Source organism: Stylophora pistillata, chromosome 4, assembly GCF_964205215.1.
Source record: "Stylophora pistillata chromosome 4, jaStyPist1.2, whole genome shotgun sequence".
NCBI classification, from domain to species: Eukaryota; Metazoa; Cnidaria; class Anthozoa; order Scleractinia; family Pocilloporidae; genus Stylophora; species Stylophora pistillata.
The window spans coordinates 26420367-26444742 of record NC_142522.1 but is presented as its reverse complement, the minus strand read 5'-3'; the positions used below and the strand labels follow the sequence as shown (position 1 = coordinate 26444742).

Below are 24376 nucleotides of genomic sequence, written 5' to 3'. Positions count from 1 at the left end.
AGGGCTATCGAAGGGCTATCTAAGGGCTAACGCTCGAAACGTCAGCTTTTGTAATCGTTACGGTGGCCAATTTACCACTTCAACTTTGCTGATATATCCAAGTTATGTTTTGGACGATTTTTTGGACTATTTTTTTGGACGATTTTTTGGACTATTTCTTTGGACGATTTTTTGGACGATTTTATAAGGCGGGAGGGACACCTTTAGTACTCAGGGAGGGGTGGGTGCAGTCGAAAAATACTGAGGGAGGGGTGGGGGAAGAGTGTTATTACTTAGGGAGGGGTGGTAGGTGGTTGTAATTGCAAACACTACTGATTAATAGAGCTTTTACTCGATCGTAACAATTATTGATTGTTTTTAAACTGGCGCGCGGAATAAAATTTAGTGGTGAACAATAAAGACAATCACCTTATGTCTCGGAACTATCGGTCTGATAGTTGCCCCATGGAAATTTGATGTTCTTAAAATTAGCATATTGCCCTCGGAGCTTCGCCTCTCGGGCAAATATTTTTTTAAGAACATCAAATTTCCGCGGGGTAACTATCAGCCGATAGTTCCTGGACAGAAACACTCTATTGTTTAACTAGGTATTTCGGTGTAGTGCGAAATTCTGTGATCTCGTCTCATGAAAAGATCACTGACAAAAGGAAGATAGATAAATTCAGTAATAACATACTGTATACACAAAGGAAAACGTGAAGCAACTGATAGTGCACACACAAGTCGACTCAAAAGGCACACGGATAACTCAGCAGTGGAGGATCGTAAACGCAGTATTTTAAATATAAATTAAAGTCCAGTGTTTACGTGGCAGTTTCGCTTTCGCATAACGGAAATTCCGAGATCTCGTCTGATAACATCAATGACAAAAGGAAGAGAGATAAATCTGGTAATTACACACTGTATACACATTTTTCGAGGTGTGCGTTTTCAAGGTGTGCGGTGTGCGGTCTGCGGTCTGCGGTCCGCGTTTGCGAGGTCTGTGTTAACGAGACACCTGAGAGAATATTGCTTCGTACGATTGTACCAAAAATTATTTCATATAGTAAACGTACAAACGTTAAAATTGCGATAACGTTTGTGAATTCTATATTTGCGGCTAAAGTCAAGGAAGAAGGAACGGAAATTCTGTGATCTCGTCTGATAACGTCAATGACAAAAGAAAGATAGATAAATCTGGTAATTACACAAAGGAAAACTGATGGTGCACAAGTCGACTCAAAAGGCACGCACATAACCTATGCCAGACTGGTAACTCAACAGTGAAGGATCGTAAACGCGATATTTTCAATAAGAATCAGTGTTTACGTGGCAGTTTCGCTTTCGCATGGCTAAAAAATTAAAGAAACGCAGCGGCCCAGCGCAAAATGTTGATGTAGGAGAAGTCAGTCGAAAAGCCGATTAAAATAATTATTACGATCGAGTAAAAGCTCCATTAACAAGTAGTGTTTATAATTACAACCACCTATCACCCCTCCCTGAGTAATAACACTCTTCCCTCACCCCTCCCTCAGTACTTGTCGACTGAACCCACCCCTCCCTGAGTGCTAAAGGTGTGCCCCTCCCTTTATAAAATGGTCCAAAAAATCGTCCAAAAAAATAGTTAAAAAAAAATCGTCCAAAAAATAGTCCAGTCCAGTCCATATTTTACCCTATGCCGATTTCAAGATGTTGCGGTAACCGTAAAAGCTATCGCTTGTTATATGAGGGGGGCATTGAGGTGTGCGGTTTTGCAGTTTTGGCTATTTTTTAGAGGCGGTTTGGAAAACATAGAACGCCGGAATTCGGAAGCGGAACCGGAATATTTGAAATACCCAGAATACCCGTAATTCCCGGAATGATCGAAAAATAATAAATGAAAAAAAAAGGAAATTAATAGATAAATAACAATATTTATTATTAAAATTAATGGTAAATTCACAACTTAATTAAATAATTTAATACGAAATTTTTCTCTGAGGGTCCCAAAAAAAAAACATTTACCAGCACTGTTCATGGAGATGCACGTAATAGAATTAAGAACAAGTCTGTGTCAGGCCAGTAGCCCATACAGCCAAGGCGACGAAATATTTGTACTCTCCCTTCCCCCTGGATGGGATGCTAATGCTCACATGGTTTATCCCCGTTTTAAATTCGCCTCCACCCATTTACAAACCTGTAGGATGTCTAGGGCGCCATGACCATTAGGCCGCCACGCTTTTTCAGACGGAACCATAGTAGAAGATTAAACAAATGCAATATTTCCAATTAGTTCAACAATTCAATTGTAAAAAGCTCCGAACTATTAAAAATGAATACTCTATATAAACCACACATTGGGAGCTATCAAAGCAGCTACCATTAAGACCAGCCGTCTACAGTTAAAGTTAAGAGATCGTCAGTTACTCGACACCTTTTCGCGTTTATTATAAATACCTTGACTATATACCTTAGAATATAAACCTTGTTTAGAAGAATCCATCAGTACAAAGTTTATATTCAAAGGTATATATTCAAAGTATACATAATAAACGCGAAAAGGTGTCGAGTAACTGACGATCTCTCAATTCTAACTGTAAATGGCGGTCTTAATGGTAGCTGCTTTGATAGCTCCCAATGTGTGGTTAATAATTATTAAAGGTAGAGTATTAATTTGTAATAGTTCGGAGCTTTTTACAATTGAATTATTAAACTAATTGAAATGGTTCTTCTGCAATGGTTCCGGTTGGAAAAGCGTAGCGGCCTAATGGTCATGGCGCCTTAGACATCCTACAGGTGTGTAAATGGGTGGAGGCGAATTTAAAACGGGGATGTAATGACTCTGAGTGGGTTGCTAAATGAATTTATTCCGATAATTAAGACTTGAGTTACACGATAACTCAACTACTGATCCGAGCACGTGGAACACTCTCTGCCACACTCGCTAACACTCCAATAACGCGCATGCTCACTCATTTGCATAAATGCATCTCATTACATCCCTCTTCTTCTTAAGGTTAGTATAATGGATACAACAACTCAACATGTCACGCACGAAAAACTAACTAATGCTTCAATGTTCTATACATAAGGTTCACTGATAAACGATGTTCAATGGTACTCAATGTTCTATGTCCGAGAATTCATATCTCTCTGGTGGCTTCACCGTGCGTCCACTTCTGGTGACTGCTCCAGGCTCGCTAAAGTTCTGCGTCTCTCGTCTCTTTTCCTGTCCTCGGTTTCAAGTCTTCCGGCTTTGGAGCTTGCCGTATGACGTAACGGTTGAGCATCGGGGGTACTTCCATGACATGCTTGAGATTACGCCGTAGTTCTTGTCCTCCTGGTGTGGTTGCTGTATAAGAACGTGGAACTTTATCTAGCCTTTCTTTCACAATGGCAGGTTTCCAAGTGGAAGATAATGGATCTTGGATTGTGATAGGTTGACCTGGGACGAGGTCTGGAAGTGACTTACATCCTGTATCATGATAGTGGCGTTGTCTCCCTTGCCTGTATTCAAGCCTTGCGGCGATATCATCATCGTTGGGGCTTGCCTGGATTCTCCTCGGGAGATTATCTTGTAGTGGTCTTCCGAGAAGTAGTTCACCTGGTGAAGGTAGTTTTCCATCGATGGGGTACTTCTTAGACACATCAACGCAAGATAGAGGTCGCTGTTGGTTGCTTTGGCTTTCTTCAAGGTTTTCTTTTCTGTCTTGACTTGCTACTCAATAAACCCATTGCTGGATGGGAAGTGGGGGGAACTCGTCACATGCTTGAAACCATATTGTTGAGCAAATTCAGCAAAATTGTGACAATCGTAGTGAGGACCGTTGTCAGACCTTACTACGTATGGAATTCCATGCTCACTGCAAATTTGCTTCATCAGCTCAATAACAGTTTTGCTGGTGCTTTTCCCTGGTGGAATATTCCTGATAAATATGAACTTAGAGTAGTAATCTGCGACGAGCAAGTATTCGGATCCGTCGAGGTAGAATAGGTCAGGACTGACTGTATGCCAAGGACGTGGAAAAATTTCTGTTGGCATCGATGGTCCTTTGGCTTTTTTGTTCTGCAGATCTTGACAGATACTGCACGATTTCGTGACGTTGTTAATGTCTCTGTTTAAGTCTCTCCAATAAACAGCAGATCTTGCACGTAACTTTGTTTTCTCTGTGCCTTGGTGTGAAGCATGGAGTTTCAGGAGGATTTCATTCTGCAGTGCTTTAGGGATGATGATCCTGTGCCGTTTCATTATTAATCGGTTGTCTATGGATATTTCATCTGAATGCCCAGTATAGCTTAACGAGAGCTGGTACTCCTTTGATGTCTGAAGGCCAACCGATATATATTTGCAGTAAATGGCTTGAACCCGGGGGTAACATGTGAAGGTATAGTCTGAGTGTAGTCCTGGGAAGGACTGTTGTCGGTGGTAGTGTCGATCTTTGCTTTCAGGGTAGTTTCCTCTTTTTCTCTTCCGGCGATGTCGACGTTCACAGTAGCAAATACTTCATCTTTATGTGCTTTGATTTCTTGATTCATGATTCCAACACAGATAGGCTCAAGTGCTAAGGTCTCGAAATTTTCTTCGAATGATGTAGCGGTGACTTGAATTTCGTGAATTCTTTGCTTTGATCTCATTCTTTTCTTGCAGACTTGAATAAAATGGCCTTTCTTTTTGCAATAATTGCAGGTTTGACCTCTGGCTGGACAGGTTTCAGACTTGCTGTGAGAGCGACCGCAATTATCACAAATATTAGCTTGATTTTCTTCGCGGTGCCGGTGGCCTGCCTGTGTAGATTTCGGGTTTCGCTGCTGGGCTGCCTGTGCATAAGTGCTATGTTTTGGTCGTATATTTCGGCTTTTAGCATGCGAAATAACATCTTTTTTTCCCTCGTTTCCAGCGGGATTCATAGCCTTTAGTTGAGCTTGTGATGCTTCATAGTATCGTGCGATGTTGATAGCTCTTTCGAGAGTAGGGCGCTCTCCTTCGTCGAACAGCTTTTCTCTACTTTTCATTGACTTAGTGCCGAAGACATTCTGTCGCGAATCATCTCATCCGTGTTGGAGAATTCGCAGTCTTGGGCGAGGATTTGAAGTTCAGTAGTGATTGCTCTGCGGATTCATCAGGCGATTGGATCTTCTGATGAAATTTGTATCGTGCGAAGACAGGTGGATTAGACTTTGGATTCACATGTTGCTCAAATCGATCGTAGTAGGTTTGCAACTTCTTTTTGTCGTCTTGTGTGAGGTTTTGCCATGTGTCGAAGATATCTCTTCCTTTTTGACCACACCAGATGAAAAGATAATTACATTTCTCTGCTTCTGAGCCTGGCTTTAGAGGACCCGAAAACATTAATTCAGCATGTTATTTGAAACGCCTCCAATTCTCTCGAAGATTTTCGCCAATCCATTGCATTTTCGGTACATCGACGCCGCTAAGTGCCATTGTTTGACTCCTGGTACCATGTAATGACTCTGAGTGGGTTGCTAAATGAATTTATTCCGATAATTAAGACTTGAATTTCACGATAACTCAACTACTGATCGAGCACGTGGAACACTCTCTGGCACACTCGCTAACACTCCAACAACGCGCATGTTCATTCATTTGCATAAATGCATCTCATTATAGGGGAGTAACCATATGATGGACTAGCATCCCATCCAGGGGGGAGGGAGAGTACAAATATATCGTCGCTTAGGCTGTATGGCTACTGGCCTGACGCAGACTTGTTTTTAATTCTATTACGTGCATGTCCATGAACAGTGCTGGTAAATGTTTTTTTATGGGAACTTTAGAAAAATTTTTCATATTAAATTATCTAATTGAGTTGTGAACTTACCATCAATTTTTAACTATCAATATTCTTATTTATTTATTAATTTACTTTTATTATTTTTTAAAATTTATTATTTTTCGGTCATTCTGGGAATTCCGGGTATTCTGGGTAATCCAGCTATTCCAGATATTCCAAGTATTCCGTTTCCGGTTCCGGTTCCAAATTCCGGCATTCGATATTTTCCAACTGCCATTTTTTAGATCGGTTTTTCGGTTTTTCGGTTTTTGTGCCAAAAAACGTCGGTTCTTCGGTTTTGTTGTTCATTGCGTTTTGTGGATTATCCGTTTTCAGCATTTTGTTTTCGGTTTTCGTCAAAAATTTTGACGGGTACTCGGATTTGGTATTCGATGTGCTTTTTCGGTTTTTCATATTGGGTTCCTGGTTTCTCTTCGATCTGAGCAGAAGTCATACGCCTCTGCTGATCTCGAATAGCCGCGAAACCGATGTTGATCCACTTGTAACCACAGTTTCAGATCGATTGGGATTTTGACAACTGAGATGTGTAAATCTATCGATTTAGACGGTTTTGCATGCGGTTTTTGGTTTTGATCGAGTTTTTTTTTTTGCGGTTTTGCGGTTTCTATTAGACCCTTATATAAGTGAAAATATGTTTCTGCTCGGAACTTTGAATGTTAAAAATGCCATCAACTCAGTTAATAGCGCGTTGGAATCTGTGACGAGACTCATGTACGACATGTCAAGAATTGGCAATATCCCCTTAGTGACCTGTTATGCAAATTTTAGTAATCAACATCTTTTCTGTCTTTAAATGAAATAAAATAAACTTAAGGTTATTGAAACGTAAAATGTATTGTCTCTGATGTTTTGAATACTCATACAGTTGTAAATCACGAATTAAACCAGAACATTGAAGAAATGAAATCTACGTTTGTATCTACGTTTGTAGCTCAGTTTAACTCCCGGCAGTGATCGCTACTCAAAGCTTTTCTTAATATTTCAAATTATATTCTGGAATCAATAGGTAAAGAATAATTTAAAGAAAAAAAAATACATTTCAGCATCAGAGAATGTAACACTAAGTTATTAGCGTTAGCCAACAGAGAAATATGATAGAGAAAATGGGAATTTAAACTTGAGATTCAAAGAGTTAAATACTCCCATCGTGGATGTTGTTTTGCGTTAATTATGAGGAGTTTAATCATTTCTGGGCCCACTTTAATTGCGCCCACTAAGATCGTTTATTCACCTGAAATAAGTGCAAATAATCGATCAGTTATCGAAAGTCTTAAAATTGACAAAACAAAATCGACTTCTGTTATTTTTCGAAAATGGCAGAGCTTTGTCTGTGATGTGAAGTTTGATAAACAATTTTAAGTGTGTACACCTGTCGTAGTTTTATGAGGTTTAGTTAGTTTAATGCTTTTTACTCCGCTGTAATCGACTTTTCTTGCATCTTTATTTTGAGGAATGTCTCCTCTATATAACTTTGAGCTCGATATCGTGACTGCAGTTTCTTCCCTCTGCTTTTTATCTGGAGTTGTATTTCCATCTTGCCATGGTTGTTCTGGTAAGTGTCTATTTTTTCTTTTCTTTGCGTTATTCTTAAAGCAACTTTGTGACAAAAGTTCTTAGCTTTTTCAGGTCCTCCAAATAGATATCAACTAAAGTTCCTTTACACTTTTAGCGGATCTCCACCCACTAGTAGAAATGTTTTATCGGACATTTGCAATGGCGTGTGATTACGACGACCGAAAATTAAATTTGAAGGACTTGATTACTGGGTAACGAGAGACTTAAAGTTTCTTCCGTGAAAATTCGGGAAAGCCTACAGAATAGGCGTGGTGTTTTATGTCTTGCGTGTTTCAAGCGAGCGGAGGCAATGTGAGACGCGGGAGAGGAAACACGCGCGGGAAGAGGGATGCAAAAAAGGTACATATTCAAATTGAAAAGGCGAGAGGGGCCGTGCGTGTCTCATTCCTAAAAAAGATTTTAAAAAAGCAGAAAAAAAAATAGAATTTCCCTATTAGATGCTCTGCTAATCTGGGTAAAATTAGTTCCTTTTCGAGATTGGTCATATTTTAAACTTCAATGTTCGTGCCTTATGTCCTGGTCATCATGATGGAGAGAAACATAAATTCCGAAAGCATCATGTTAGTTACGGTGAAAATGGTGGTCACAATTTGTTTATCACCTGCTTCTTTCAATTAGTTGAAGAGTCTAATGAAAAGATGCAAAACAGTTGGAGAGTCGAGCTTTCCTGCGCAACAAACAGTTGCTTTTCCTAGCTTTGTAAATGACACCTTACACAAATTGAGATAAATGGGAAAACGTCACTTTTCAAGATTACCTGAGACTGCGATATTCAGGACATTCAGTCAGGAGGCATTTGTGAAAGAAATCCACCCCCCTCCCCCTTGAGTTATCATTCGTTTTGCCTTGTTGAGGGAGGTTTTCGATTCACTTTAGGACCAGAATATTTTCATAATTTTCTCATGTGCTAACTTAGTTCGAGGAACAGAGTAACCAGTTTCACGATCGGAGGACATTGGCGTCATGCGATACAAGACGTGTTTGTTATTTTTTTGAATGCGAAGTTTTACTCAAGAAAAATTATAATCACATGGATTGTTTCGATCGTGGGAGGCCGTTTTCCTTTGGAAAGGAAATTTACGGCGGCGAAGCAAAATTGTCAACCGTCTTTAAAGTGATAATCGCGTTCCAGCATCCCTACCACTCGTCAAACACTCCGTTTTGGAAAGTTCTAGTTAGGTGCTCGACAGGAAATTAGAACCAGGAATTCATTGATAATTGAGTTCATTGATAATTGAATTCATTGAGGCGACATAACGCATGTCTTCTCTTATTTGAGTAGCATCAAAATTGAAACCTATGAATTAGTTCGGATCATGAGAAGATGAATACCAAAGCGGTTAAGTGTGGGCGTGTATACAACTGTCCATAACCCAGTGGCATATGGTTAAAAAAATTAAACTTCTCTAGAAGCGGTTTGCGGGCCTTCACCAAAACAATAACAGTAGTCCGCCAAGCTGTTACAATTAGTTGAGGTCATTATTCGTGCCAAAAGGAAGCTGAAACCTTCATTTACGTTGGCGCTTTCCAGTTGTGACTGATTCAACACTAGAGAATATTGAAATGGCGTCTTTGTATAAATTTGACCGAGAGACGCCGTTAATCGTCTCTGATTTTGTCATTTTCTCCGGAATCGTGTTCCCCAATTGTGGAGGCTCCACAGGTAGGGACAAACCATTGGAAGCAATGCCATATTAGCAATTTTGTTTATTAAGTAATGGTTTCTTTCGCTTATTTCACTCGTCGTCTAAAAATCCTTACGAATTTTAATTTTTTTTAATTGGCTCGTCTTTTTTTTTCGTTCGTATACTCTAAGCTAAAAATCGAGAGTTATAGTTCATGCCTATGCCGTATTTTAAATCTACAAATAATACATCCTGCAGATGTTCATTGTTGACTATTTGAGAGAAAAGAAAAAACAACGGCTCATACAGACGTTTCGTCAAATAGTTTAAAAAACCTTGGTTGCAACTTTTCCTTAATTTTGTTCTTTTTTGTTCTTTATTTTTTGTTTTTTTGCAGCTGACGAGTGTCGCATTATCCTGTTTGAGGAACCGATAGCAAATAGGGCAATTAAGGGGCATGTGATAAGGAGTAGTGAGGTCCTCAGTGAGGGGAGCTGTCGCACGATGTGTTATATGGAGCCTAACTGTGTCTCAATAAATGTGAAACCTTTAGACGGAGGAAAGTACAACTGTGAGTTGAATAACGCCACGGTTAATAAAAGTGAACTAACCTTTAAAGAAGTGGATGCTTACTACCTGGCGATTGAGGTAAATGCTTTACTTAAAGTTAAAGTTATGTTTGACATCAGAAGAATTCAAAGTCGTGCTGCTGCTCGGCACTTTACAATTTTAGAGTAGGATTTTTTTTTGTTTCTTCTTCATTCTTCCCCATGATCCGAACTTGACCTCAAACTTACACGTCTTGTTCGATATTCTATATCGAAGAGAGTTTTTGCTTTTTTTCGGAGGAAACTCAACCATATAGATGTATAAGCCTGGCCATACACATTATTGTGTATGCAGTTTATCGTGCTTCCTTAGCTTGCAAATTTTTATTTTTGTGTGGCGAATATAAGTAAATGAAAACACATGCTTTTCTTCTTTTTTGATCAATGCGTTTTTTTTTTATTTTGAACAGAATCCCTGTAGTAGCAGCCCTTGTGTCAATAACGGAACTTGCCAAATTGGTTTCACCAGCAAAGGGTTTCGATGTGTTTGTGTTCCCGGTTACGCTGGAGCAAACTGCAGTGGTACTACACTGATTTCGCGATTTTGAAAATTTAGTTGTCCCTGATCCGTGATCAACATTTATTCCCAAAACAGAAGAAAAAATCTGTTGGTGGACACAAAAAGTCACCTACATGTGAGCCGTCATAGCTCAAACCACGAAGAAAGTCGATTCAACCACCATAGTCACTTGACAGCAAATTGAAAATATGAACCCTGTCAAATGGAGTCTGCTGGCCTTTGTCACTGAAAAATAGAAAACGTATTTTCAATTGCAACGATACAATGGGCTTTTAATGAGAATCACTTTTAGGCTCAAGTTTGTTTCTACGAGATTGGGTGTACTGTGGCCTCTCCTGCTAGTTCATAACGCGTAATCCCCCATCCCAGGAATATGTTTCCCTGGCATTTTCTGATACCCACCTAAGCTCCAAAGTGGAACTGTGAAAGTTCAGATAGCTGAATCGAAGTCTTCCTTGTTATTTTAACTAAAAACCTCCTTAGACAGCTCAGGCGACTTGTTACTCATCTCATCAGGGTTTCATTTCTTTTCACAGTATTATCAAGATCTTGCAGTGACTTAAAGAGGCTCGATCCTAAAGCGAAAAGTGGAATCTGTCTGATAGATCCTGATGGTGAAGGAGGACTGTTGCCCTACCTCGTCACCTGTGACATGAGTGACAAAGACGGAGTTGGTGTGACTGTCATAAGTCACGACAGCGAAAACAGGACACTGGTGGACAATTGCGAAGAAAAGGGGTCCTACTTGCGAGATATACCCTACAAAGGAGCGAACATATCTCAACTGGTGAGTCTCATCAACTTTTCCCAGGGTTGTGAGCAGCTCATTAAGTACGAGTGCCTTGGTTCTACATTGAGGGATGGCTTTTGGGTTTCACGCGATTCTGTGGTGGAATGGACCTACTGGAGTGGTGCAGCACCTAAAAGTCAAATGTGCACATGCGGAAGGAATGACACATGTGCACAACCCAGTAGAAAAAAAGATTCACGCCGGGCCTAGTGTAACTGTCACGTGAATGACGGTAAATGGCGTGAAGATAGTGGTGTCCTTATTAACAAGACACATCTGCCAGTTAAGCAGCTGAGGTTTGGGGATACAGGTGAAGACAAACGCGAAAATTCTGACGAGCAGGGCTACCATACCTTGGGAAAGTTTAAGTGTCATGGAATCGCCTGATTGTATGAATTAACAAAAGCTTTAACTAATACTAATAGTCGGATCCAATCGAAAACTTAAAATGAAGATTGAGAGACACTGCTATTGAGAAAAGCAACTCACGTGTGACATTAAATTTTGACGAGCAGGGATACCATACCTGGGGAATTTAAAGTTTAAGTGTCATGGAATCGCCTGGTTTTAAGGAATAGCGAAATCGTTAACTAATTTTAATCGTCCCGTCTAACAGAAAACTTAATGACAACAATTGCAAGACAGTCAGTGATTCTTATGAAAGGTTTATTTAGTAATTTTTTTAAACTTATTTCGCGTCGCAATATTTCAAGAGGAATCTCACAACGATGAATTGATAATGAGAAATATAACTCACAGGACCCTTTTCAGTTATTTTATTCATTTACTCAGCGGCAATATTTAACCAAGCTGGCCCAGTTCAGCTGCAAGCTGGTTTGAATGGGGCTTGTATAAAGAATGTAAATGACAAAATATGTATTGAAATGCATCACTGAACTGTCAAGAGATTATAAACTTATAGAACTGGTGTAAAACTTCTGCACCGTAATCGCGATGAATTCTGTTACGACTAACTGCGCTGCGATTTTATGTGTTACTGAATATGTATCTCACGGTAGGTAAATAGGCAGTGCTATTGGTGTTACGAATAATTCTAGCGGCTGCATATATTTCTGTTTTTTAAATCTAGTTTTCAAGACTAGAATATTACTCTTATCATCGTAGATTTAAAGTTATAAATAATTGAGCAGGAGGACATACAATTCAGCAACTTTTTGAAAAGTTCTTGAATACGCTAAAATGTTGACTTGCAAGGCAGCATGTTGGCTTTTTATAACACTGACTGCAGCATTGATATGTAATGGCTGACATTTGTAAAAGCTGAGCAAAAAGTTTACCAATCAAACTTTTGGTGTCGCATGGGGGGGGGGGAGGGTGGGGATATTGCTATTTCCTTGATTAAATACCAAACTTTCAGGACATGATAACTCACAAAGAAAACTATAGTCATCATTTGAGACAATTGACGTAGATCTTGGAAGCCACAAGATAGCTAAGCTTCGGTACTCACTTCTGAAGGTTAATGTTCTAATACTTCTTAAACTCTTTCTTTATATTCGCTTCTTATCTTCTGGACCAGTTTTTTCGAAAGGGGGTTAACGTAAATGTGGGATTAAAAGATGACTCTGGCTTTAATTTCTCGTATAGCAGAGTGCGTATAGGAGCCAAAGCTTTGTTGAATCTTCTCTCGATGACTCAAAAGTAACTGGAAAAAGATACAAAAGAAAAAAACCACTGACCAGAGCTATTATATTAGATTAAAAATTTACACTAACCCCGGGTTAGTCGTGTTTTGAACAACCCGGTCCCGGTGTATAAATTCCACTTACACGAGATATTAATTTAACTTCAGTTAATTAATCCTTTGATCATGAATCTCATCTAAAAATTATTATGAGGACTTAGACGACTCTCGGTCTCGATTTAAGATAGGACCAAAAAAAAACTAATCTTCCCTATCGACTTCTATTGTAATATTTTAAGTAGATCCAGTTGTTTTAAAGGCCGTTTACACGGCAGAAAAATCGTGTACCGACAAGTCAAAAAAGTAGTACGGACCGCATAATTTTAGCCGTTTACACGGATGATGTTTTACCACGGGTCGGACAAAAAGAGGCATAAAGATCAAGTTAGCAAGGTTGCGTTTACACTGCAGTTTTTGGGGGACCGGACCAATTTCTTGCATGGGACTACAGTATTTGGTACAGCTGTGTGCTGTTATCTAACATGCATACCGTATTTACTCGAATGAGCGCTGCGGCGCTTATTTAAAAATTGTACCAGACAAATTTACTTTTTCTATATTTTTATTCAACGGTACACTTTCTATCTGTCAATTTTCCAATGGACTGATGCTAAACTGATAGTAAATCTAGAATTACGAGGGAACTTCATCCGGTGAAAAAACCCCGAGCGTTTCATAACCCGAGCAGAGAAATACAGTCACTTTGAAGTAAAGAATATCACATTTAAAGAATATAAATTGCCGATGCTGTGGCAAAATTGTTTTATAGTGTTTTTCCTGGTTATACAGAATTCCTCGAATAAGCGCTGCATCGGGGGTACGGCGCTTATTCGAGTAAATACGGTAAATCTTGTAAACAAAATGGCGACGCGTGATGCAAGAAATTGGTCCAGACCCGTACCCATCCCCCAAAACATGGTACGGATTGTTTACACGGGCAAAAATGTCAGGTCCGTACTCCTTTTTTGACAAGTCCGTACCCGATTTTTCTGCCGTGTAAACGGCCTTTTAGTTTCGGTTGAATTAATTATCATCACAGGCAACTTTAGAGCTATCGATCTAATGACAAAGAAATTCCAATTCTGTTAAGCTCTAATTTTGCGATAGCTTAATTGAAAAGCTGAAAGCATTCTTACGAGCCAATACTTTGGAAAGGAACTTAAAGTTCTTACGCAACGTGGCAAGAAGACTTTGTGTTAGTAGACAAGAATTACAAAGAAGATAACATGCCATGATTTTAATGATAACTTTTCTCAAAAGATTATTTATGCTTTGGCTTTGAACAAGCATTACCTGCTGGACTACAGTCGGAGCCTGCGTTATCATATTTTGGGTTCTTCAAAGAGTCATGGTCATCGCAAGAGAGCTGCCTTCAAATGGTGTTTTGCTAAGCTCTAATAAAGTTATAACAATAAAAAGTCGGCAGGGAACCAAATTAGCCCAGTGTATAAATGGAGTAAGTTTCTATAGAAACTGCAGTGCTGCGTCGATAGAGGTATTACAAGATAATGTGGTTTTATCAGCTGAGTTGACAATGTGGATTGGCGTCCGTAAAGAGTCTCAAAAGCCGACGTTTCAAGCGTTAGCCCTTCGTAACAGCTAATGAATCGTTTAGGCTGCATCGCCGTTGGAAATAAGAAACTTGAAGTAGTGGGCTACATTTGTTCAAGTATTTACGCCCCGTGATGTAGGTCACTAACAGTAGGGGAATCAAATGGTCCCATTCAATTTACAAGTGCTCGTAAAATTTGGCGTTTGCTCGAATTGCTCGCAAAAATTACACGGGTGCTCGCTTGCTCGTGCTCGCAAAATTTTTGCAACTGCTCGCATGCCCGCATTCTCGTTAACACGTGCTCGATTGCTCGAAATTTCGTTAATCCTGCTTTCTATTTATTTTTTATTCATATATAAACGATAAATCAGTTATGATATGGTTAAAAAAAGAAGTTTGAAACATCCTTACCTCCGGCTTCAGTCTTTCTTCAAAAGTTCAGCATGTAACTGTTTTGGAGGCGCTGTGTGTATTATCGGAAAAATGCCGCGAAGGTCCATGAAAAGCATTTTGCTTATTGATTTATTCTTTATCATATTTTATTGTCGCAGGCTTTCTGCTTGAGAGGGATACAGTTTCGCAGTTCAACTATATGATCATTTATCTGTTCACTTGTTTCTTTGGTTATTAACAAGTACCCAAAAGATTTCATTTCTGTTAATACTGGTTTTCCTTTTTCCCTCAGTGGATTCGCTTTCATTGCTTGAAGCTAACCTTACAAGAGTTGTTTCTTTGACCACTTTCCCGGGTATTTTACCCAATGACTTAAACCTTCTTTCGCCTGAACAAGAAAACGAGATTGCGACATGATCTATTTACCAGGAAATTCTGATAGGAGGCTCGACACAACGGGAGGTGACATAATCTCCTGTGGAGACAACATTACATGCGAACCTTTGTTGATCTAAATTCTCATTTATTTGAGCAAATTATCAGGGTTTGTAGACATGATGGATTTTCCAGTGTGTAATGGAAAATATAATAGACGGAGTCATAATATTTTGAAACAGTGTACTCGGATCGCATTTTGTAGCGGTTTTTTTACCTTGGAAGCTTCCTAGCCACTAGTAATAATAACTATTAAAATCTGATGCCAAACGGTGGCATATGAAACCCGATTAAAGAAAACAACATTAATAACAACCCTCGGTCGTTTGGGGTTTACCAAAAATTATTTAATGAAATGTTGCTTTAATCATTTTGATTAAAAATTAAAGGCCTAGCTAAACGAGGAGACATGTATAGAAACTTAATGTCTCAATGTCGCGTGGAAACACGAAATGTAAGAATTCTTCTCGAAAGGCACCCGCGAAGGTAGAAAGTAATCTAGAGAAATACTACTATTGCTAGTACTATTTGACCTTCAGAGCTACTACTAGAGCTTGTCAGATCTGTACGGCTGTAATTGTTTAGGACTAGAAGCCTCCAAATAAATAAAGCTTCATTGCCATTGAGTCTTTTTCAGTCGATCAGCGGGAAACGAGTTTGCCGATCATCGAAACCGAAGCGGGAGTAACACTAGATGATGAACTTAGTTTCAGTACTTATATAAGTGATATATGTAAAATGGCAAGTAGGAAAGTTGGTGTTCTAGTACGTCTCAGAAAAATGATTCCCGGAGAAGCGAAGTTACAATTGTACAAATCAGCAATTCTACCTAGCTTAACATATTGTCACATAGTGTGGCATTTTTGCAAAGGGCACAAGAACGGGCATTACGTGCTGTATATAATGATAGAAACGCTACGTATGAGGAACTCCTAGAGAAGGGAAGACTCTCTAGTCTTGAGAACAGACTGTTACAAGATATACTAATTTTAATCTATAAGGTTAAAAATTCACTAGCTCCAGAGCATGTATGTAATATGTTCTTTTAGCAAGATAAGCATTATAACTCACGAAATGATTTTCCTGCTCCCAAATATAATACTGTTAATTTGGATATATCAACAAAGTTGAAATGGTAAATTGGCCACCGTAGTGGTTACAAAAGCTGACGTTTCGAGCGTTAGCCCTTCGTCTATTCGCTCCGACGAAGGGCTAACGCTCGAAGCGTCAGCTTTTGTAATCATTATGGTGGCCAATTTACCATTTCAACTTTGTTGATATATCCAAATTATCTCGTTACTCCCACCGACGCAGCCCAAACAGTTTCTTTAGAAACTATCAGCCTTTATTCATTTAGAATACTGTTAAGTATGGCAAGCACAGGGTCAGATATTTAGGCCCACACATATGGGGCAAGATAAGCCAGGAACTACGCAGTAAGACCAGTCTTCAGAAATTCAGGAGAGGGGTGCGTGCTCTCAAAGTGCTTGGCCTCCTGGATGGCACGTGTGGCTGCTGTGCATGCTCATCCTAAAGAGGTGGGTATGCATAGTGGCTTTTGCTGTGTGGCTGCCTGGTGTATTGGGAGTGTGCTCCCCTACCCTCTATTAAATTCGTCTTATTTAAATTTTCTAGACTTTTAACTTTCTAAATTCTGTATATACATTCTATTGCTGCTTATATGATTGCCTGTAACAATTTTATATATTGATGCCTTTTATATATATTAATGATATTTTGAGAATATATCCTGAATATTTTTACTTACACTCTATTTAATCTTATATTATACTCATGTTATTCATTTATAGTGTCCACAATTTGCTTTTAGCTAAATACCTTGACACGTAAATAAATTTTATGTATGTATGTAAGCCCAAATTGCTTATTGGACCGAATGTCACGTTATTTACATTTCATAAGAACTATATAACCGAAAAAACATACTATCCATTTGAGCGTCGGGTTAGAAAGAATTGGAAAACTTTAGATCGCAGGATTTGGATCTAGTACATCTTCTTAAGAGCTCTTGAAGTTCCACAACGTCCACCCTGACCGACTCACGAGAAGCGACGTGACGTAATTTGGCATCAAGTAGGTCACAGTTGGCAGTAAGATGCTGGGACTGGTTGAACCGCCCTAGCTTTGCACCTATTCTTCTGTTTTGGAAGTGTCAGCCAGATTATTAGCTACTACTTGGCGCAAAACAACGTACCCTATTAATAAAAGAGAGATTCCGGCTTGCGGAAAGTACTCGAAGTGCTCGCTGCTCGCCATCTGTATTTTCTAAAGTGTTTGCTGCTCGAAAGAAAAATTTGTCAACTGCTCGTCCTCGCAAAATTAAACACACTGCTCACATGCCCGCAAATGCTCGCAAAGACCATTCGATACCCCTAACAGGTGCCCCTTGTTCTCTGTTTGTGTCAAGACAAGGCCACATTGCAGGGATTACATGGGAATGTAGAGAGCGCTTAGTTTATTCGATTTATATGCAATTTCTTACAAAATGTAAATACCCAGACTTCCGCTAGATACGCATGCACTGAGTAGAGGGCCTGTGCCATCGTGGTTACCTTATTGAACTCATTCCTATTCCGCGTGGACTTGTCAGTGAAGCGCTAAGAGCATTGCATTGTTATGGTAATAACTGTTTATAAATAATGGCTTTTTCAAATAATTTAGAACGTTTACCAATTATTTTCAATAACCTGCTGGCAAGAAATTCGATCAGTCATTGATGATGACATATCATTGTCCGACGATGGCATAACAGCAATAATGAATGGTGTATAAAAGTTGTCATGGCATTAGCAGAAATGCAATGGCGCTTCTATATCTTCCTCTTCAAAAATAATGGTCATTTCCTTAATCACACACCATTGATTGCCACGGAAAATATGTGATAAATGAAATGCCTTCGAAAAACCAAGATCTTTCCAAAAGTACCTGTCCATCAAAAATTAAGACTGTCATATGGGTTCATTGACCTAACAGTTGGTACGTGCATAACGTTGTAATTATTTTTCAAAAGTTTTCAGCCTTGAGCCAAAAATACACTCTCTCTTTCTGTATTTTTTGTGATTGGGACATTGGAGGCACGTCACTCCGATCACTTCTCATCGGGAACTCTGGGAGGATACTGATAAGTATTTGGAAAACCTCTTTGAATTAACATTCCGTATCGGGGATATATATTACACCTGCTGGAAAATTAAACAGGTTGTTTCCTTTGCCGTAAACCAGTTTCCACTTTTAACAAAGATGATTCTTCGGTATATTTCAAGATAGCAGCCGCAACTTTCCCTTTTATCATTTCTATCCTATTCGGAATCAGAGCGATATCAGTTTTCGCTTGTTCTGGTGAGTTTGAATCTAAATGTTGCAAATGATTGCTGTTCTGTGTAGTTTCTTGTTTTTCATTAATTTCTTTACTTTCAACAATCTAAAAAGAATGTGATAAGGCGTTCAACTCGTAACTGGAAAAATATCACTTCCGAGGTTCTTAAGACCTCCAATATCACTCAAGGCAGAAATACTATGATTATCTTCCTGCGTTCAGGAGACTGATTGTCTCAGCCAATCCTTGATGATTGATGATGGATTTTTTATTGCGTGAACCTTTTAGTTCTTTTTCACTGAAGACAATTCCGACCTCATTTTACTCCCCGTTTTCTCTACACCAGGATGCAAACTTCTGGACAAAGTTGTTGGAGCAACCTTGGTAGAACAGTCTTAACAGCGCATATTTTCGTGAATCTTCCAATAATCGATTATTACTTTTAAGGCCAATTTAAAGTTTTTTACCACACACATGAATAATATGTTTCAAATTAAGACTGCAAAAAGCAAAGAAGAGCCCCTCAGTGACATCTCTGACGACGACAGAAATTAATTCACACAGTTTAACATATGGATGTAGAAAACGTGTTACTGAAAATTTGTTTATCCAACAAAGACAAGTCAAATGCGTTAAGAAGGGTTTAGAAAAACGCAGAAGCTCAAAGCTAGACGAAAAGATGACGGTTTCCAATGGAACTTTTTTCAAATTTTGTCTCCAGTCATTTGGCAGAATCCTCTTCAGTATCAGTCACGAGAACTATGTACGTATAAGTCATAAGACTTTCTTTCAAATAGGATCTTCATATCACGATAAAAACGGTTTCTACTTTAAAGACTGACAAATTCTCAAAAACAATCTTTAGCAAAACAGGAAATAGCATGGACTTTAGGAAGGTTGTAAGACAAAACACAAGCTACAGGAAAGGGGTAAGACTCTTCAAAGCAACGCCGTTGGAAGTGCTTCGAACACAGACGTGAGTCTTTGGGCAAGGATGTCCTTCCAACTGCATGAATCCAAGCTCGTCGAATCGCTTCATCATTTGAAAAATTGTGGAAACGAATTTCGGGATCGTTTTTGCTGTTTTTAGCTTGAATACTACACTCAAAAGCAACGCAATGCGGCATTCTGCTACCAATTTTACCGAGGGCAAGGGGATCGAACAAGCATTTTACGTCATCACCCCAGAGAGCCTTGCACGCCGATCAAAATGGCGACCGCGGGACGTTCGAACTGGTCATGAAGGCCTCTTTTGAGAGGCCGAAACAAAAAATCTAAGGGGAGAGAATATTGTTCTGTCCGAAAACTCTACTTTTGGACACTTAAAGAGCATTTTAAGCGATATTTTCGAAAACAGTGGAGGATCCCTTTAAAAGCGTGAAATTTTGATCTATAGGGCATCCTACTTACACAATCTAAATGGCTAACACCCACCTAATCTAACTTTAGATCAGTGGGTTCAAGCCGTTTTAAATGATCATCTCAGTCTTCCCAGTAGCTTATTAAATATGCATAAACATTTCGACCAATCAAATCCCTCACTCATCGGTGAACAAGCCTAGGTGATCGCTGCGAAATGCGCCGGTTAAAGGCTGTCTTCTTTGATTTGAAGAATATTGGGCGCGATGGAAAGAAAACCACTGTATCGATTCCGCTGAGAGTGGATCTTGGGAAGCAGCCTCATAAGAGTACGGAGGAAAATAGTCAGGACACCAACAGTCCAGTAGAAAAAGATGTCCCTCTTGACATCTCGACAAGCGGGAACTCTCAACTCAACAGCAAAATCGTGTTTTGAGTATCTCTGCTAACTAGGAAAAGGTACGGGAAAAGTTGCTGTATTCGTACATTGAAGAACAGCGTCTTCCAGACAATACTAATTGTGTGAACTGTCAAAAGAGTATCGCTACAACACGATGTGAATACTGTGGCCCTCGCCAGTACTTCTGTGTTGAATGTGCACGAGCTCTACATGTCAATCGAAACAAGTTTCATGTACTTGAGCAATGGAAGGCGTGTATGAATATTTTGGGGCCGGTTGTATTCTAGCTACTTTTAGTGTAACATATCTGGTTAAACTGTACTTTTATCTACTTCTTACTTTCTCTATTTTAATAGGATGGGGTATTTTCTCCTTTGTATGCAGATGAGGCAACTGTTAGCTATGGCCATACGTGCAGAACCGCAACAGTAAAGCTGTTGAGACTTCTGGATGCCTCAGGTCAGTTCATTTTATTTATAGTGGTTATAAAATACTAGAATGGTTTTAAATCGAAGCGTTCTTTTTCAATTTAATATGTTCCTTTGTCACATTTTCCTGCCGCTTGCCTAAAATCAAGAACGCTGATGATAATGATACGATATTGAAATTCTCTCAATACGTCAGGGCCAATAATTGGCTGTCCAATAATTTCTAAGTATTGGACCGGGTAATGTCCTGAATGATCCCACATGCAATTAAGTTTTGTAATGATATGGCATGCCATTAAGTCCAAAGAGAAACAATAAACTTGGCTTGCATCTATCTGTAAGAGCCTTTTCTGACGTGCTGGGAGAATATTGGCCCTTGGACTTTTCTATACAGATCTCGCTGCACTTGGTTTGTACTTTCAAGACCTCGGGCCAATATTCTCCTAGTATGGCCCTCGCGGTTGGTTAATAAGGTGTCTACATGGCCCTCAACAAAGTAAGAGGTATGCAAAGCTGTATGTCATGTTTTTTTTTTTCGTTTTGTTTACTTAACTTCATAGGTTGTTCATTTATTTTTTTATGAATGTCAGGAAATCATCACCTCAAATATGTACAAGTGTGTGATTGTGAGCCGCATGCTGTCACACTCTTGAAATGTCAGTTCTTGTCAGGGTCACCAGCAAATCCCACCACAGGATTCAGCTTCAAACTGATGGAGTTTGTGGAGAAGGTCTCTCTTCATTGTCAAGTGACAGTCCCTGCTAAACATCACAGAAGTGATCACAGAACTCAATCCTCAGCTACAACCAACACATGTAGGTTTGCTTGCAAAGAATCTTTTTCAGACATATGACCAGACTTTTTTTAATTGATTGATTTTGGTTGGACGGTATGTTTTTTTTAGGTAAGCTCAATTTACAGTATCCTTAATTCAGAATGCTTTGAAGAATTCAGGTATGTGTGGTTATAGGTTGAGAGTATCAACGCTGCTAATTTGTGGACGTACAAGGTCTACTAAGGTATTATTGATATTAGAATTAATATAATTATTACTACTATTATTATTGTTGTTGTTCTTGTTATATTATTATTATTATTAATATTATTATTATTAGTAGTAGTAATAATAGTAATAGTAGAGGCAGTCACATGATTTACAAGTGCTTCTTTATATAATTATTATATTTCTTTATTTATTATCTAGTTGCCCAGCTTAAATATATAGATGTCAAACTCATGCTTTGCTTTTGTCGCTTTTGTGTTCATATGATTCAAAGATACATTGACTGTTTGTTTTAAGGTGAAGATCCATTTACATTAATTTACAAGACATATTTCTTGCTGTACATGTACATCTACTGACTTGCTGTAAGAAAATAATTAGTCCTAATTGACATTTGTTGTTTTCATGTGAAGGTATTTCATGCATCAGTACAAGCATTGTACAAGCTACAATGGAAATTCGTACAATGGAGCTTGGTGTCCTATATGTCCAAGGGTAACTATACATTGTAATTTGTTCTGAGTAGTAGCCGGCATGTCTTTACACTTTATGGCCAACTCATGCCAAGCTTCATTAGAGATATTAAATTTGTCTTTTAAGTAGACCCAAATATTAATATCATCAATATCATTGTCAGTCAGTTCTTTTGGCTCAGTTTCTAGTAGTTGAAATTCTCCCTCTTCTACCAATGAAATAGTTTCATATTGCTGGGTGTCATTATTGAATATCAATCAGAGAATCGGCACTTTCGTCGTTCGGCTCTTGGTCAGGCTTCTTCGACAGGGAATATATGATATAGCTGTTAAAAAAAATCAATTTGATGAAAAAAAAAAAATTTAAAAAAGAAGAAAAGAAACGGGTTTAAGTACACTTCGATTAACGCAATTTTACTTACTTGTTTATTTCGTAATTAAACCAAGGCAATTTTTCCCCTTTCGGACCACTTGATTCTTCACCAAAATCGTTTTGTGCATCTACGGCCACCGCGAGAAGAGCCAGCGAGGACAAAATCACCAGTGCGTAAACTTCGAGTCCCATTTCCCGAACCCAAACAATATCCAAACCTCATGTATTATACATCAAATTGCGCCAAATTTATTCTTCTTTTCATATTTCGCGGTAATGACCAGTTCTGTGCATACGCTTTAGAGTTCTAGCCCCAGACTCTATGGCCAACGCTTGCATCTGGCGTAAACCCCTCTTCGAAATGTCTGAATTGCTAACCAAAAGTTTAAAAAACCCAAACGAAATGTTGTCATGATTACCTTCAAATACAGCGTTATAGAAAGCTTATATACGATAGTTTTATAAACTGAAGGTAAGAAAGATAGCGATTCAAATGGAATACGCGAAAACAAAGAAAATGTTCGAAAATTAGTGTGTTTTTGAAAGTCTGTAGAGGCAGATGTTAAAGGTAAGTTTGATATGCCAAGAAAAGGTTGTAAGGAGACCTCAAGAAATTGTAGATATCACCTCGCCTACAATTTGAGCAGGTGTGAATGATCATGAGAAGCCTCAGCGATTAGATTTGTTGCGGAAAAGCCTGAGCAAAGACTGCAGTTTTAAAGTTCACCAGAGAATTGAATTAGCGAAATTTAAAAAAAAAAAAAAAATGGAATGCAAAATGGGAACTGTAGGGAATCTCATTTTACATTTTTAGCTTTTGAAATTCAACTCCGATGGTTGCTTCGTGTGTATCTACTTTTTTTTTTTTTTTTTTAATATATTCAACTTCCGTTCATTGTTACAGGATGACGAGACTTATGGAAGGAAGACATGTCAAAAATTGGCAATATTCTTGAGTGACCCGTTCTACAAATTTGAGTAATTAATATATTTTCTGTTATTAATGAAATAAAGCTATTGAAATGTGAAAATGTATTCGTCTTGATGTTTTGCATACTCATAAAGTTACAAATCGCGAAGAAAGCCAGAACATTGAAAAAATTAAAAACTACGTTTCTAGCTCAGCTTGACTCCCAGCAGTTATCGCTATTCAAAGCTTTTCTCGATATTTCAACTGATACTCTGAGTTAAGTAGGTAAAGAACGATTTCACGAAAAAAATAGAAAAAGATGCAAAATGCTAAATGTAACACTAAATTCTCAGCGAAGAAATATGCTAAAGAAAACTGGAAACTTGAGATTCAAAGATTTAAATACTCCTGTCATGGATGCTGTTTTATTTTTTATCGCGCGAAAGTTATTCTGTAAAGCTTAGTGGTTTACTCAATTCTGGACTCGCTTTAATTACACCTGCTAAGACCGTTTATTCACCTGTAAAAAGAGCGAATACTAGATCAGTTTACAAAAACCTCGTAAAATTGACGAAATAACGCAGACTTCAATTGTTGTTCGAAAATGGCAGAGTTTTGTCCGTGATGTGAAGTTTGATAGATATTTTTTGGTATACACCTGTCGTAGTTTTACGAAGTTTAGCTGGTTTATTGCTTTTTACACCGTTGTAATCGACTATTCTTGCATCTTTATTTTGAGGAAAGTCTTCTCTATATAACTTTGAGCCCGATATCGTGACTGCGGTTTCTTCCTTCTGCTTTTTACCTGGAGTTGTATTTCCATCTTGTCGTGGTTGTTCTGTCAGTGTCTATTTTTTCTCTTTTCTTTGCGTTATTCTGAGAGCAACTTTGTGACAACATTTCGTAGCTTTTCAGTTCCTCCAAATAGATATCAAGGTTAGTTACGTTGAAAATGATGGTCACAATTTGTTTATCACCTGCTTCTTTCATTTAGTTGAAGAGTCTAATGAAAAGATGCAAAATAGTTGAAGATTCGAACTTTCCTGCGCAACAAACAGTTTGCTTTTTCCTAGCTTTGTAAATGACACCTTAACACAAATTGAGATAAATGGAAAAAAG

The 24376-nt window shown here is 38.6% G+C and overlaps 2 long non-coding RNA genes and 1 pseudogene across 6 annotated transcripts; 2 read left to right on the top strand and 1 right to left on the bottom strand.

Moving 5' to 3' along the window:
• The first annotated feature begins 9373 nt into the window (after positions 1 to 9373).
• On the top strand, positions 9374 to 12206 carry LOC148733084 (neurexin-4-like; annotated as a pseudogene). Its single transcript, XR_015999599.1, has 3 exons — positions 9374 to 9619; positions 9990 to 10101; positions 10636 to 12206. The product of XR_015999599.1 is annotated as a neurexin-4-like (transcript).
• Positions 12207 to 18482: 6276 nt separating this feature from the next.
• Positions 18483 to 23939, top strand: LOC148733082 (uncharacterized). Of its 4 annotated transcripts, XR_016000620.1 has the most exons (5): positions 20549 to 21001; positions 21089 to 21313; positions 21403 to 21452; positions 21915 to 21996; positions 23252 to 23939. It is a non-coding gene; the product is annotated as an uncharacterized LOC148733082 (long non-coding RNA). The 4 variants fall into 4 exon arrangements; XR_016000622.1 differs by lacking the exons at positions 20549 to 21001; positions 21915 to 21996; positions 23252 to 23939 and adding exons at positions 18483 to 20129; positions 20427 to 20529 and having other exon boundaries at positions 21403 to 21718; XR_016000621.1 differs by lacking the exons at positions 20549 to 21001; positions 21915 to 21996; positions 23252 to 23939 and adding an exon at positions 20141 to 20529 and having other exon boundaries at positions 21403 to 21718.
• Positions 22095 to 22899, bottom strand: LOC148733083 (uncharacterized). The gene is made up of 2 exons (XR_016000623.1): positions 22397 to 22899; positions 22095 to 22300 (listed from the first exon to the last, which is right to left on the bottom strand). It is a non-coding gene; the product is annotated as an uncharacterized LOC148733083 (long non-coding RNA).
• Positions 23940 to 24376: the final 437 nt, after the last annotated feature.